This window comes from Leuresthes tenuis, unplaced genomic scaffold (genome assembly GCF_036924035.1).
Source record: "Leuresthes tenuis unplaced genomic scaffold, fLeuTen1.0.hap1 SCAF_6, whole genome shotgun sequence".
Taxonomy (NCBI): Eukaryota; Metazoa; Chordata; class Actinopteri; order Atheriniformes; family Atherinopsidae; genus Leuresthes; species Leuresthes tenuis.
Window position 1 is genome coordinate 21,884,533 of NW_027325360.1, and position 16,730 is coordinate 21,901,262.

At 37.9% G+C, this 16,730-nt stretch overlaps 2 protein-coding genes across 2 annotated transcripts in view; both read right to left on the reverse strand.

The window, feature by feature from the left end:
• The window catches only part of LOC140310071 (glutamine--fructose-6-phosphate aminotransferase [isomerizing] 1), a 107,650-nt gene extending 95,757 nt beyond the window's left edge, over positions 1–11,893 (reverse strand). The window contains exon 1 of the mRNA XM_072388216.1: positions 11,881–11,893. The gene's annotated coding sequence lies outside the window, so the exon portion shown is untranslated. The remainder of the gene's footprint in view (positions 1–11,880) is intronic.
• Positions 1–16,730, reverse strand: part of rab11fip1a (RAB11 family interacting protein 1 (class I) a) — a 99,354-nt gene that overhangs the window by 61,094 nt on the left and 21,530 nt on the right. The gene's annotated exons all lie outside the window — the stretch shown is intronic.

Here is a 16,730-nt window from a genome sequence, read left to right on the forward strand (position 1 = left end):
TGGCATAAGACGCTTTTGTCCAAAGCGACTTACACTCATATCCCACATAGGCAGGGGGTCTTGCCTACCTGGGTAGTGTATGAGTGTGAGATCTTTGAAATGTGGCAAAGAACAAAACCTGAAACAAAAGAAACAATGCAGCGCCATAACACCGCTGCAAGTGGTCAGGACAGTTTTTAAAAGGGTCATTTGATGATGACAAAATCTAATTACCAACGAAGCACCAAAGTACATTAAAGCAAGTTACAGATTTGTTGATGGGGATTTTATTATGTTAGTTTCTGTTTTATTTCTCTCAGTGAGGATTTTTGAATAATGCAGTTTTTTTTTAGGACTTTTGGTTGACAATGAAAAAAAGTATTTTGAATTGGAGTTGTTTCATTTACATAAATAATAAAGCAGACCGAAAAGATTTTTTTAAAAAAGGATTCTCACAAAAAAAATCTAATTTGTGCCCACTTCTTATCATCTCATATGATTTTGATCTTGTTTGATTTTAAGCTCATCCAAAAGTAGTAAGAAAGTATTCAGATTATATTACATTTCTTGTGATAAAAAATAAAATAAAATAATAAATAATAAAATAATATTGAAAGAAATAGAAAACCCATTTGATTTGTATTCAGTAACGGGATAAATTTCACAGTAAACTGACCCAAATTTATCGTTAAATTTTTTTCTGTTATACAAGTTAAACTGTGCTACACTAGCATGTGTTCAAACTTTCCACTGTGCAAGCAAAGAAATAGCAAAAATAAAATTTAAACAATTCAGAAGACTATTATCATTATTTTCAGCTGACAACTTGCTGTACTTCAAAACTATAAAGGAATATTAAGTGTTAAAGTGACTATTGTGACACTACTGATCACAAAGTTCACAGAGGAATTAACACCACATTAATCTAGATAAATCTATCTATCTTTCCAGTCATTCATACATTTAGCGGGATTTTGGTTTACACCAGTTAAAATGATTACAGGCTTTCAAGAGAACTCTGTATGATCGTGGCCTTAAAAACTTCTGAGTCACTAGTTCCATTAAATAAACCATTGTCTTTACATTTGAACCCTGGTGGCAGGTAACGATTTCAATGTGGATGATTTCTTTTTGTTGTCATTGTTTCATCATGTTAATAAAGATTTTCTTTTAATTTTCTGAGCAAGTTTGAAATATTAGCTACGAGAAAAGAAAAAGAAAAAGAAAAAAAAACCTCGTGATTTTGTGCACAGCTATGCATTTGTTTTCATTTCTTCCCAAATGACCCCTCAGATTTAACATGGGAGGTCCTGAGGGGTCCCAACCTGCACACTGGGAATCAATGTTCCACAACATTGAGCACTATAAAACTACTGTTGATAGGCGCTCAGGATGCTAAACAGCTTGTTTTTCCAGTGTTATTTCAAGTAATCCTCCGCCCACTGAAACCACTGTCATCTCAGGCTATGTTTCTATTTGAGCGAGAATCATCTCCTGTTACGACAGGAATTCACAAAATTTGGGACTTTGGAAAATAAACTAAGAGCAGAATGCCAGACATTTGAAAACAAACTACGACCAACCTAAGCTCTGCCACATGAGCTGTGTGACTTCTGAAATACCATCCGGCAAGAAGCCACAACAACTCAAGAGTGGAAACAATTACCCTGTCTGAAGTTAAGTGGCAGTCTTATCAGCTGATTCCTGTGACAGTGTTCTCCATGAGCACAATTAGATTAAAATCAATTCTAAACATTTGTTTAGGGAAACAAAGAGAGGGTTTGATTAGATATACGAATACAATTGTTTCTTATTTTGTTAGATTAAATACACAAAGAAGCATTTGCCCGTGCGCACATATGGATTTGGTGATGAGAGGTAATGATGAGTTTCAGACTCATCCTGTACATACACATGCATACAACCATAATAAACATGATTGCACTTTTATATTACACACTTAATAAATGTTTAAAGCCTGTATATCAGCATTAGTGCAGGATTCACAATAAATGCATGAATGAATGCAGGATGTGTCATGAGGTCCTGTTTCTCACCATTACTAAATTATTCAGCTGATAGAATTTTATGTCATCAGTTCACACCTAATGGATTATCAGTTGGAAACTGGTCATTCACAACAGTTAATACACACATGATTAACGGATTGACATGCAATTAAACAGAAGCTTGATTTCAGTCACATATAACTGTAACTGTATAAATGAGATTATCTATGAATGTTTACATCTTACAGTTTGCTATAAGATATTTTTATGTGAATAGGCACTATTCTGTTCTCAGAGAGGCAGAGTAAAGTTTTGTGTAAGTGAAGTCGAGCTGATTTGGTTGCAAATGGATTCATGTATGAAGTAACCACGCCTTAAGATTCCTAACTGATGATCTGTTAAGTGTGAACAAATCACATCAATTGAAAGTGACCTGATTTATTGCTAATGTGAATAACAAGACTTCATGATTCATCCGGCATTAAATAATCATGCGTCATTCTTCAGTTACACATAAATAAAGAAGGTGATTACTGCCATCATTTTTGAGTCAAGCGGCACATTTAAACTGGTTTTGTGTTTCGTTAGATTTGTTTGTTTTCAATCAAATGCGACACAGACACTCTCGTGCTTGATGAAAAGTATTTAATCTTGGATCTACTTCTCTTCCCTCTCTCGACTGCAAATGCAAATGTCATCCTTTAAATATGCAGTAATCTGTTTAACACAAGTTTTGCTCCTTCACTCTTTGGCTCTGCAAATGAGGCCAGGTGTTAGAAAACATTTTTCTTTGGTACGCACATATATTTTCAGAACGCCTTCGAGCAGAAAAGGCAACAGTTCTTATACACCAAACTTGGACTTCAGAACTCGCCAGTCAGGGTCGGTTGAATCTAAGTCAGCAGGAGCATAATTAGATAAAAGATTGTGGAAAATCAACACCTTTATCTTTGCAAATACATTTTGGAGCCTATTTTACTGCACTCAAGTGAACAAATGGGGAAACCACAGATAACCTAACATCACACATGCTACTGCAGCCACTGTTGCATGAAGATGGCATATCCACCAAGCTGTAAACAGAGGAGGAAATAATAATTTGTCTGTTTGTTAGGATAACATTAAACTCATCGTTCTTAGGTGATGTTGGACAGTGGCATCTACTGTACAAAGGTTTTTCTAATGACAGTTGTGTGAACTGACCGCAATCCAATTCCTGCTTTTCTGGATCATATTACATTTTCCCTGGAAAATAAAAAAATAACCAGAATCATTACAATGCTAATAATAATACTACTGCTATTCTCCGAAGGCTGTTGTCAAGTATTCTGAGATTTATTGCGGAGCGATATGGAAGAAAAAAGTGTGTCTCTTGGATTATTCTTTTCATATAAGACTCCTGTAATTGGCCATCTACTGCCATCTAGTGCAGTGATTTGTGTTGTCCAGCTTCACTGAGAACTACGACATCTGGTTCAGTTCTATTTTTCCTTCATATTGAAGCTGCAAGATGTGTACTGTCATTCAGAGTTTTCATCAACTGCTTTTTCACCAGCCTGAAATGATTTGTTCGCTCGTCCTCTTCCAGATAAAAAACCTGTTCCCTAGAAGCATGATGCACAACCACTATTATGACTTGAAGAGCTTCACAATGTATTCATATTTTTTATAGTAGTAAAAAGCTTGATCTGATGTGACTGCACATGCAAAGAATATAACTTTGATACATTTGATATAACCTGAAGGTAAATGACCAATGAATTACTCTTCCACAACCGAGAGGTACAGCACTGTTCAGTTCATGTGGAATGGATGGGCCCCAGACATATTTTTGCAAAGTATTTCTTGCATCTGTGACTTTTACAAATCATTTCCTGAGTTGTTTTTTTTTTTTTTTTGAGACATCCTGTAATTTTCGGAGATTTTCTCTTTGTCAGGCTTCTCAGACATTGTGAGCAATAAGACAACCCTTCTGTAAGATATAAGCATTTTTAAACACATAGCTCATCACAATAGTCTGCTACTGCTGAAGTGAAAGTACTCCTCCCTTCTTGGTGAAATGGAACAATTAAAGAAAAGTGTTTTAAAATTAGCAGACATTCCCTTCCTTCACCAGGTAAACTTTTCTGACCTGAATGTCTGTCTGGAATGAGGACAGAAGTCAGGTTTTTGGACTTGGTGCTACAGTGTGACTATTGTTAAACACGGACAAGTGATCCCCCTGGATCTCCATTTTGGTCGACCCCCTTTTTCATGCGGGCCGCTGTCAGGTCGGCTCACCTTGAACCCAGACAGACCCAGTAGCCTGCAAGCTGCAAGCTTTTTGTTTATGCACTGTTGCTAAGCTACAGCACGCATTTGGAAACTGTAACCCCGGCAACGGCGATGGATGAGTTTGTAACTTGCTAAGTTGTGTGTCTGGTGAGTTTACATTTGCCATCACAGTGAGCTATCATCAAATAAGCAGGAATGGTGCAACGAAGGGATCAGTTAGCCGTTTTGATGAGGACATGAGCAGCGGAAATGCTGTTGCTGCAGCCTCGAACACTGACAGCAAATCTCTTGAAACATGACCTTCTCATCCTCATTAAGGTTTGTTTGGGGAGTCTCAGCTTGTTCCAGCCACAATTATTTAGACACAGTAGGCAAGGTGTCAAGAAGCCTCATTGTACAGCACTTTTCAGTTTATGTAGATTGACTATGCACCAGAAATATTTTTGCAAAGTATTTCTTGCATCTGCAGCTTCTACCAATCACTTTCTCCCCTACTTCATTGAGAGTGTCCATGTTCTCCTGCTCTGATAGAAATAGCACAGTCATACAGTTTGCTCTGGGAAAGAGCTCAAAGACTACAGTGAGCTGTAGTCTTTGAGCTCCAGGTACTCTTTGCTGCAGTTTAACTTCTTTTAGTTGCAGTACGTTAAATGTACTCTAAAAAAGAACACAGAGGTGAAGCAGAAGCCTTATGCACTTAATGAGTACTGCCATCTATTTGATGCACTGTGCAAATAAATCAACATCAAAATAAATCAATACAAGATCAACTGTTGCACTTTATCAATCATATCAATAACGTAAATGTAAAGATTGACAGGGGGAAGCAGATATTCATTCATCATATTGATAAAGTAGTTAATTTTTAACATCATATTTCAGTTATGTTTGGTGATTATTAGTCATGTTCCATAACATTTATGGGACAGCAAATGTCACACTGTTGATGTGCAGGGGGGTTACAGGCTCTGGGTTAAAGAGTTCTGGGTATTAAGTTATGAGAACAGGCTCAAGAGTCTCCCTGTTCTCTCCAATAGGTGTCCAAACTTCAGGTTTGATTGTGGCTGTGGGTCTTGGAGTTGAACTTTGGAGAAACTGGAACTATGAAATAAAACATAACTTTTTCTGATTTCAATTTTAAATCACAGCCAACAGTTTCCAAGCTTTAAAATAATGCACTTTAATTTGTGCTTTTAAGGGTCTAGATTATAATGTCACTCGCTATCTGAGTGTGATGGTGGAAAGTTGGGTAAGACTTATTCAGCTGTTCTTTGTACTGTCAACATGACAGGAGGATGACTCACTTGAACACCAACTGAATAAAAACCTCATTCAGTTTGTGGCCCACAGCAACACAACTGTGGCACACATGACATTAAGCATCCTTACAATTATAAAGGAGGAAAAGTTGGAAATGAGGACTAAACAGCAAGAATCGCTCATGAATAGATGTTAAGTGTTTACTGAGTCAGCCTCCAGACACTTGAATTTTGCTGATGTGGCTAATTCAATGCAGAGGTGAAGATGGAAGGATAGAACCGTGAATTGAACAAAGAAATGTACAACAAACACATTTATAACACACAAAATGTGTTATATACAGAACATTGCATTATCAGCACTGTAGTTATTGATAGATTCAACGTGCATTGATTGTAGATTTTTATATAATCCCTTTATATTATCAGAATGTAAATCTTTGCAAACATTCTGTATTTTATGTAGCAAAGCTGAACATTTTAGTAGTTCACTTAGTAAATGCAGCTCAGACAGAAGGATAAAATGTTATTGTGGGTACCGTAATATAGTGCTGGTGAGTCTTGGTCATCTAATTAAAAGGTTGTGTCTTGATCTTCTTGTTTGCTGATATCTTCCAGGCAGCATGTAACCAAGATATCTGAAGTTCTTATTACTGGGATTAATAGTAGAGGGGAGCTTGTTTGGAGAAGCTTCTGAAGGATTTGAAGAAAGCTCTTGAGCAAAGTGTTGTTCTCCCAGTATCTGCCCACTGCCAGCCCTCTGTGAAATATTGATCGAAAGTCACAGTTGTACAACTGTTATTTTTCATCAAACAACTGGCCGTCAACACACTCATTGTTCATCTATTTCTGTTTTTTTTTTAACAGAAACAAAGACTCTGTTTTTCTTTTGTCTTCACAGGAGCTCTGCTATGGAAATTTAGAGGGGAGAAAGTAATGTACAGATTTAAGAATTTTTGTGTGTGCCAAAACATGAAGCCTCATTATAAAGTTAGACAGTAACCTGTGAAGTGAAATGAATACACTGTACAGCCTGTTGCTGTTCTGCTTTTATAAAAGAATACTGCAACTCAATCTCAACTTAATTTTCTTTTATTTCGTGCTGTTGGATTTTGTTGGACACACTTGTTGGTCATATTTTTGGTCAAAGAAGGCAAACTTCTCAACAGAGCAGATAGAGAATAACATTGCTACAGCTGGAACGTGACTGAATGTCATCCCCCTCCCCCAGATGAGACTGTTGGACACCTCCTGTGTGTTAAAGCAGAACTCAACTCTGAGGTCTCAAGCTGACAAAATTCTAAGAACACATTGGGTCCAACTATATGGGCTTAAATTTGTCTCAAAAATAACTGCAAATACACAGAGGGTGATCTACAAATATGCCTTCAGTTGCACACGTGTTTTGCTATCCACAAATGCAAATTTCCTATTTGAAACTTGTGTGTTGGTTTTTACAAATATATGTGTATTTGTAAATATATAGTTTTCATTGTAGTTTGTATTTGTGGATAGCAAAACACAATACAACCACCTGTTGGGAGCGCATGTGCGGTGGCCACAGAGCTCAGTAGCTCAGCCCATCTTGAGTGGTGAGACAAGATTTTTTATTAAAAGAAGGTGGCTTGGATGCTATCTTTACTACTATATCAGTAAATGACTAATAATGGTTACACTGTTTCCCAGAGATGCAGTTGCTGGTGGTGTGACAAGAATTTAATGCTATCTATTGGAAAATACTTCTTTTACAAAATGCACACTTTGTCAACAGGGATTTTTATATATTTTCGCAGATATGAAATGTCATTGTTTAGTTTCAAAATGTCATCCACCATGTTTCACAGGCAGGGAGAAGTTAAGCATATTGCAGGGAGATGCATTTTAAGAGAAAAGCTGAGGCTTTTGGGATCACCTGACTCACCTAATTCAATAAGGTGGTCTCCCTGTTGTGCAGAACTGAATGATGAGAAGAATACACCACAAATTGAATTGAAATAGCACAATGATTCACCATACAAGCCTCATAGAGGGACAAAATCAAGGACAGATATTAGTTTAATAAACTCTTACATTTTCTGCACCTCTGCATAATTCTCAGGATTTGCTAACTGGCATTTGCAACACTTACACTACTCACAAAAAGTTAGGGATATTTGGGTTTCAGGTGGAATTTCAGGATGAACCTGAAATGCATTATAACCTTTATAGGTAAACTTAAAGTGACCCTCTATAAACTTTTGAATGCACATGTCCAACTGTTCAGTGTTTCAGTACCTTTTGCCCAAGTAGCTGATCTCTAACAAAGAGCTTAATGGCAAAATTCATAACAGGTGTTTGATCCATGAATCGACCAATACATTTCCTGGTTCAATTAGAATTGATATTTAAACAGTCCTCCTCATCATGCTGTTCATATTTCAACGTCATGAGACCAAGACAACACCTAACATTTGATCAACAGTTTCTTGGCATTGCAAGGCTTCAAACAGGATGTTCTCAGATGGATGTGACCACTGAGCTTAGAGTGTCATCAGCAGGTTGCAACAGAGATACACAGAGACTGGAGGAGTTACAGAAAGGCATAGAGGTGGACGTCCTTTGGCCACATCCCAGACTGATGACTGCTTCATTGTGAACAGTGCCCTGCGGAACCGGATGATGAATGCCGCTCAACTCCAGACACATTTAAGGGAGGTGAGAGACACCCAAGCGTCATGTCAGACCATTCGAAACCGTTTGCATCAGCATGGTCTGCATGCCAGACGACCTGCAAGAGTACCTGACTGCCCCACCAGATACAGGTGTCATCGTCTTGCATGGGCCAGGGAGCATTTACGCTGGACCAGTGGGACTCTTCTCTGACGAAAGTCATTTCACATTGAGCAGAAATGATGGCTGCCAACGATGTTTGAGACGTAAAGGAGAGTGGTATGCATCAGCCACTGTTGTCACTAGACGAGCCTTTGGGGTGGTGGTGGTGTTACAGTTTGGGCAGGTGTGTCTAGTCAGGATGCCCTACACTTTGTGAATGGAACAGTGACAAGCCCGTACTACCTGAATAACATAATTAATCGAGTCATTGTGCCCTTGCACAACACAACACAGAACAACACAGGCCTAATTTTATCTTCATGGACAACAATGCTCCTGCTCATCTAGGTCGCATCATTAGGGAACGGCTGCTGGAGACTGTGATATCTCAAATGGAGTATCCTGCTGAGTCGCCGTGTAGTGGCTCGTAACTCTGCCATGTCTCAGCAGACAATAAGTTGACTTGTGAACAGCATGAGACGTCATTGTCCAGCTGTAATTGATGCTCAACAGCACATGACAAGTTATTGAGACCATACCCACCACTGTTGTTGGCCTATGTTTCAATAAATTGTTGGAGATGAGGCGATCATCGGTGCATACTTTCATGATATAACATGACTGTACCATGAACTTTTTACAATTTCCATAAATTTCACCCGAAAGCCGAATATCCCTAACTTGTTAAAAGTTGCTTTGTTGTTTAAGGCAAAGAAAAATATAAGGCATAATAATTGCTTATTCAATTGACCTTTACTTTTCACAGCAGAGGTCCATACAATAGTAAGTGTTACAGAGGGCAAGCTGTGAAAGTCTGTCATGTAATAAGACTTAAGTAAGAGATGTGTTCAGGTGAGTCATGCATAAATACAGTAGAATTTATATAAAGGGGGGCAATTATAATTGAGAAAAGAGAAGTGGAGATATACCCTTAGCAGTCATACATGCTTTCTGCTCGAACTCCTAACTGAAGTGAATATTTAAAGTTATTTTCTTGCATCTCAGTAGTTTAATGTGAACAAAAAATTGTGTAAAACTTGAGTTTATGGTTTTATGGATTAGGTGGGAATTATTTTTGGTCGGGGAGGGAAAATACATGTGGGACACGCAGTAAATGTTAAATTAATTCATTTTTTTTTGTCTTTTCCCACATGCTCATTGTTAAGAGCTGCAGGCTGATAATATGAGATTTCTGAAGATGTTGGAAAAAAAACTTTATATTTATATTCATAGGGTGGTGAGGAAAAAGCAACTGCTATCTGAAAAGAACATTGCTGCCTGCCTTCAACATGGACTGCAGGACTACTGTTGAAATAAAAGTGAACATCCACAAAAGGTTTATTCCAAACAAAGGGCACGAACAGAAAGCGCGGCTGAGCCGGTTATCAAAAATACTAAACGGTGAAACAAACAAAGCAAGAAAAGACTACGATTTATAAATAAACAAGATTATGAAATATAAACAAGACAAGACAAGACAATGGGGAAACAAGACTATGGAACTATGGTTAGCGGCAAAAACCTGATGACAATCATGGTGTGAACGTGGAAGGTAAAGTGAGGATTTCGTGATGACTGATGGAAACTATACACTGTGGGGAGGTGACGAGTGACGAGGTGCAGCTGTGAAACAGAAAACAGGTGACAAGAGTGAGACTAAGTGACAGGGGAAAAACATGACAAGAAATGAACCTGGTAACATGACAAAAACCTGAAAACATGACAAAGAACCTAGAAACAAGAATAATCAAAAATAGAACGTGACATTTGTGAAACATGGTAATGGTGACGTCTTAGTTTGGGCGTGTTTTTGTCTCCATATTTGTATTTTCCCATTTCTACATTGGCCGATTACCCATACTGAATTCTTAGAGCCACTTTGAGCTATTTTAATAGGGGGTTGAGAGCATAAAAGTGTATATTGTATAAAATATAGAGGACATGTTTGTATGATTAGCGGCATATCCATCTATCTGTGTAAGGTCACAGGTAGATATTAATCTAAATGAGTCATTGTATAAAGCTAATTGTTCCTTGTTTTGACATTTTTGCAAAATCGTGTGACTACATACTATGCGTGGTTTGAAACAACACATTGTGTACACGATAAGATGACTCCAGTGACATGTGTACCTTTCGCCTCATGTTACAATTCTCCTCCCATGAACCAGCTTTCTGTCACTGTTGAATAGCATAGCTCATAACTACTTTCATATCTGACTGCCCAAAAAACAAGACAATAAATGATTGTTATCTGAAATCCCATTTCTTAAAAACTCATTTCCTGGATGCTACAGATTTAGAAAAAATTCCTCTGTGAGGAATTTGATTCATATTAGATTATTTGGGGCCTCTGCTGTGTCAAAATAATGTATTTTAGAGTATCCCCTCTCTATTCAAACTATAGACCATTTGAAAATGATGTGTATGAATTACACGGCAAATGACTGTTCATCGGTTTGTAATCCTGTCCTGACAGTAATATCTGATTTTTCAAAAGAAAATCATATTCTTTTGGAAAACGTACTTCTTTTATCTAACTAACTTTATATCCTCAGGAGCTTTTTTTGTTCATTTCAGAGATATTCCATTATTGTCACAGCACACTCTTTAGTTCTCTGAAACAGGTTTTGACATGGTATTTAATGGAGGCGGTGTGCTCGTTTTCTTCATTTCAGTGACCCAGAGTGAATAACCAAAATAATCAACACCAAACATCATAAAGAGTCTGAGCCATTAAAGGCTATCCAGACCCCTTTGATTTGCATCTTAGCTTGCTGCATTTACATATTTTTGGAGTCATTTCCTCATTTTGTGTCATAGGTTTCAAGTTTGTTATAAGTTGTGTACATGCACCTATTCCTATATACCAAATGTGGTTATTCAGTTTTCTGAGGATTAGACGATTGCCAGGATTATGAATTTATGAATCAGATTGTGCATTCTATGAAAACAGAATCTAATGATTTTCTAATTCATAGACCTATATTTGATTCACAACAGAGCATCGAAAACATATCAGCTGGTAAAAGTAAGACATTTTACTATTTCATCATAAAATATTAGCTCATGTTGAATTCGATGGTAGCAACATATCTCAAAAAAGTTGGGACAGGAGCAACAAAAAGCATGTGGAACAAAAAAAGAAACTAGCTGGAGGAATATGTTGCAACTAGTTAGGTTAACAGGCATCAGGTCAGTAAAATGAAGGGTATAATTCACTCAGTAACATGAGCACCTCAGAGAGGCAGAGATATCTTCCATGATCCAAAGATGATTTCCAATGTGCAGAAGCAAATTGGAAAACTGTTCTGTGGTCGATGCCGAGTCCGTCACACTGAAGAGGAGAGGGACCATCTGGCTTGTTAGCAGTGCATCTATTACAACTGCATAGCTTCATAGTAGAAGAGTTTGGGTTCGTGGTCTTATTTGGTGCATCATGAAAAGCAAAACACGACAAAGAAGACCCAGGACTGTTGAGCATCTAAAATCATATGTCAGACAACATTGGGACAACATTTCCCTCCTGAAAGTCCAGAGACTGGTCCACTCAATTCTCAGATGTTTGCAGACTGTTGTTAAAAGTGAGGATGCTACACAGTAGTAAACACTGCTCTGTCACAACTTATTTTGAGACATGTTTGTCATAGTCTGGCACTGGTTTGTTTTTGTTGTTTGAATCACTAACACTCCAAGTGCAGGTTGAGGCACTTCTCCAGCTACTAAGTGGAGCCCAGAATTCCAGCTCTTCAGTCAGAGCACCTGCATCTCATCAACTGCATCCCCTGCCAGTATTTAAGGACCGGCTCTGGCATTCGGTCTCCGCCAGATTTTCTGCCCCCTTAGTGTGAAAAACAGGCAAGTTCCCAGTCTCTTACTAAACTTACCAGTTCCTTGTGGTATTGTTTATTTCTCCCCATCTCCAGTGTCTTTCTCCTGTGGCTGAAGAGAAACTTACTAGAGCTACCTATCTGTCTCTGTCGAACTAATTCACTCCGTCTGGAAACCCTCTCTGGAACTTTCCCTTTGCCGCCTCACTGGCCTGCTCACACTTCTACAGTCTCCTTTCCTACAAAGGAACAAACCAGTGACCCTTATCTCGCAAAAGTACCTCCAGTCCTTCAATGCCAAGGACTTTTTCATTATTCTGCTCCTCTTGGAAAACAACGGTGCACTCTTCATACAGAAAATACTCAGTCTAACTGCTCTCTCCTTTCTCAATAGAAACCATCCGGTGGGCTGATCTGCTCCATCGAATTAATCTTGTCCCAACAACAATTTCATCAATTACCTTGTTCAAGAATAAATGCTTTTAGACTATCACTGTCTGCCTGGTTCTGAATTTGAGTTCACAGTTCTTCATTTTTCTAAAGGGTCCCTGACAGTGTTGCTGCAATCAAATTCAAGATGAGCTGATATTTATCCACCTATTTTCCATAAATGGCTGGAGCCTATCCCAGCTACCATTGGGAGAGAGGCAGAATACATCCTGGACAAGTTGCCAGTTCATCACAAGGCCCAAGGTTCATCACACAGACAAAGATCACACTCACTTAATGAATCTGGCTACCTATCTACCTTGGACGAAGTCAGAGTAAACTGGAGAGAACTCACATATTCACAGGAAGAACATGCAAACTCCACACAGAAAGGCCACAGCCAATATTCAAACCTTGCTGTGTAGCAATAGTGCTAACCACCTAACCACTGTGCAGCACATGGCCTAATATTTTCATGAAATAGAAAAAATGTTTCACTTTCAACGTTAGTTTATGATGGTTAGTTTATGTTACGTTTATGAGGTTTAAAAATCATTACATTCTGTTTTTATCTACATCTTACACAGCATCAAATTAGGTTGTATCACCACAAACTTTAAAGAAGCGCAGTTTTACTAAATGTGTAAATTACCAAAAACCTGGTATTAACAATAAATTATACGTTCTTGATCTGTAAAAAGAATGATCAAACAACTAGACCCTGTTATGAAAGTTTTCTAATACAACACACAAACTCTTCATGAAGCGCTTTGATAGAAAAACAAGTGACATGTTCAAGGAATATGATGACAATTATAGCTGTTATAGCTGAAGTTGGTTCACCCCTTCAAGAGTGAATCATCTTATTCCAACTGGTAAATTGTCATCATCGTATCTTATCTATCAAATTAATTTAATTTTGAACTTCTCACATAAGCTCGGGGAGCTGCAAGCATTTCTATTTCTATTGTTAGTATTATTAAAAGCACAATGTCGTACTTACAGCAGTTCTAGGGATTTCTGTTTGTTATAAAAGCTCTCCTCAACACACACATCCAAGCACCTACGATGTTGTTAGCCCAGATTGCATCAGGGTGGTCATATGCCAGACAGCAGTGGAAACACTTGTTCATTACATTTTGTGATATCTGAGCACATCTTTGAATTGTCACAGTAAGACACCAATCCAGGCAGTAAACTTTGCGAAGCAGAGCAGACTTTCATTACCAGAGAAATAATTGACTTCCATTGTTCAGCCTGTCCATAAGTGCACTTGGGCTCAGAAAAGGATGTGCAGATTGGCAGTGATCAGTGATTAGCTATGACTCATATTGAGTATTGAACAAATGCTATTAATGAAAAGAGACCATTATACAGTAAAATCTAAATGGCAATTACTGCCAAATTGTCTGGCGAAATAATAGTCTTTTTGTTTCAAATGGACAATGAAAAGCTCAAAAATTGTCTGAGCAGTTATCTTGTGCGATATCACTAATTATGAATATGTATTCTGCTAATTTATGACAAGCCCTAATGCTTTTGACAAAAGGCATTTTATAAAAGATCTATTTTTGTTTGCGTATCATTGAAATACGAACTTTATATATCTGGACTGCAGAGATTGTATGGTCATACAAATAGATAATAGCGTGTTGTGGAAACAGTCAACACACATACTTTTGAGAGGCATGTCGTTCAGTAACCCTGAGTTTTCTATCAGAAATGGAGATTGAATAGCTACACCATTAGGAAACTAAGCACAGAGATGAAACCCCTAGTAAAAATGGAAAAGAGGTTCCCCAAGGAAAAAATAGGAAGAGAGCTTGAATGGAGATATAAAGAAAAATGTGGAAACAACCGATACCATCCAAGAGACAATTGTCAAGGACAAAAGCTGATTGGGGGGGTAACAATGTCCTTGCTCCTGCTGGGTGATAAGAGCTGAGAAAGTAGCTAAGTTCCAGTTCTATGTTGAAATATTTATCATCTTTCATTTCTGCTTACAATAAAAACCTAGAATTTGATTTATCTTGCTGCTCAGTCACAAATCAGATGGCCAGTGAATGATTGCAGTGGTAAGTGGGTAACTGTAAGGCTCCTAGCAAGAAAAAATGTTTTCACAGCGTTTTGTTGCTCTCAAACAGGCAGCAGTGCACAGAGAAGCAACATCGTCAAGTGTTGCATCATGTCATTTTCTCCCAAGTTTTTTTTCCAGTATGGATTTCAACACATCTGCGTCTGTGATTCAGGTGAGAGTTGAGTTTAGAATAGTCGTGGTTGAATTACCTTCCCGGACAGTCTCCTCATTGGGCCAACTGGCAAGGGCGGCCAGGTTTTTGTTGTGAAGACAGACAACTTTTCTGCGTCCTGTTCACTGCCTACTAAATGATTGTAGCATTTTGTCAACCTCTTTAACTGAAGTTTCTTAGTGACAGTGATGGACAAACAGTTCACAAATCACCTGATAAATTCTCTTTTTGTTTCTAGCTCCCAGATGGCTCTGCATAACAAACCATATGGAACATTACATTAGCCATTAAATAGTTTGGATCCAGAAGGATCTGTGGCAGCCCTAAAAGGAGCCAGTCATCAATCCCCCATTTGTTATCTGCTTTTACATGTGATACTGGACCATCCTTCAGCCAAGAAAAGGTGATGTTATTGTCCTTGCAGAGGCAACATTCAAAGGAACATACGATATGATTGTTTACATTTAGCCAATCTTGAATAGATTTAACATAGAATTTCATAGAATCATACTGATTAGTATTTTGGACGTCAACAAACAGTAAAATAAGGAACCATTGCATTCCACTTTAGTAACTTGTTGCATATATTGCTTCTTTCATTTAATTTCTAACATCATTAATTAAGTCATATTTTTGGCCGGGTTGTTCACATTTACAGGAAGTACACGAACCAGCACAGTTCGCTGAAGCAGCAAAGAATGAAGTCGATTTCTGGAACATTGTTATGCACAGGGCTGGCAGGCTGGTGTAACAACAGAGTAACTGCAAAATAAATATACACGAATAAGAAACAAACTGTCACAGTCTGTTGTTTTGGTTTGGCTCTTTATGTCTGTTCTTCTTCTTTTTTTAATCTTTCAGGTTTGTTCCTTTGCATTTTTGAAGACTTTGAATTGTGTTTGTGTGCATATTAGCCAGTTCTCTGTGTTTATTGCCAGATCCTATTTTTACTACCTGTTTCATTTAATTCCCGTTTCATACCCAGTTTCTCCTTTTGGGGTTCTTCTATTAGGTCTGGGGTTTTTTTTAACACCACAACAGCATCTTTGGTTTTATGCTTTCTCAGTCATGCTTCGTGTGTGCACATGGATTCAGTTACTATGATCATGACACAAATGAGAATGCAGGAGAACAACAGACTAGAATAGAAGAAGAATAGAAAAATACTTTTTCATCCCCCAGTGGGAGAAATTCAAGACAGGGATGTTAAACTAACAAGATAGACAGAAGAACATAGTAAGGGCATATTTGAGGTATATAACGTGAGCAGTTTATATCAGTGGACACACCAACCACTTCACCACTGGGTGGACTGACAAAGAGAAGAATCACTGCCATTTTCTTTCTCCAGCGTCATAGGAGCCAGCACTCCAGAACCATCAAAGCATCGAAGCATTCTGCAGGTGGGACAAACACATAATGATGACTCATGAGATCATTCTTTCTTATTGCTTAATGTCTGATGTCTTGTTTTCCTCACATGGGTGTTTTACCTGGGAGATAATTGGTCTTAAAAATGCACAGTATTTAAGAGGCTCTCATGATGCTGTGACTTATTTTAATAGGGCTGGATATTGTTTCTGAGCTGGACAATTATGAAGTCAAAAGTTTTCTTGTTTAAATCTGGAAATATTAGTGCGTAACAACAAAATGATCCATAACCCGATCCATATGTTGTAGATTTCATGTTAGATTTAAAATGGGCTCAATGAACTTATATCAAAACTAATCAAAGTGCCATCACAACAGTAAATATTTTCAGATTGTAAATCTCAGACGTTGTTGTCATAATAGGGAAGGGAAGTACCTTTTGAATTGTTCCCTAAGATTAAGTGACACCTGTCAGCCTGAAAGCGTCCTTTTAACCACAGAGGTAATTCTAACTGTACA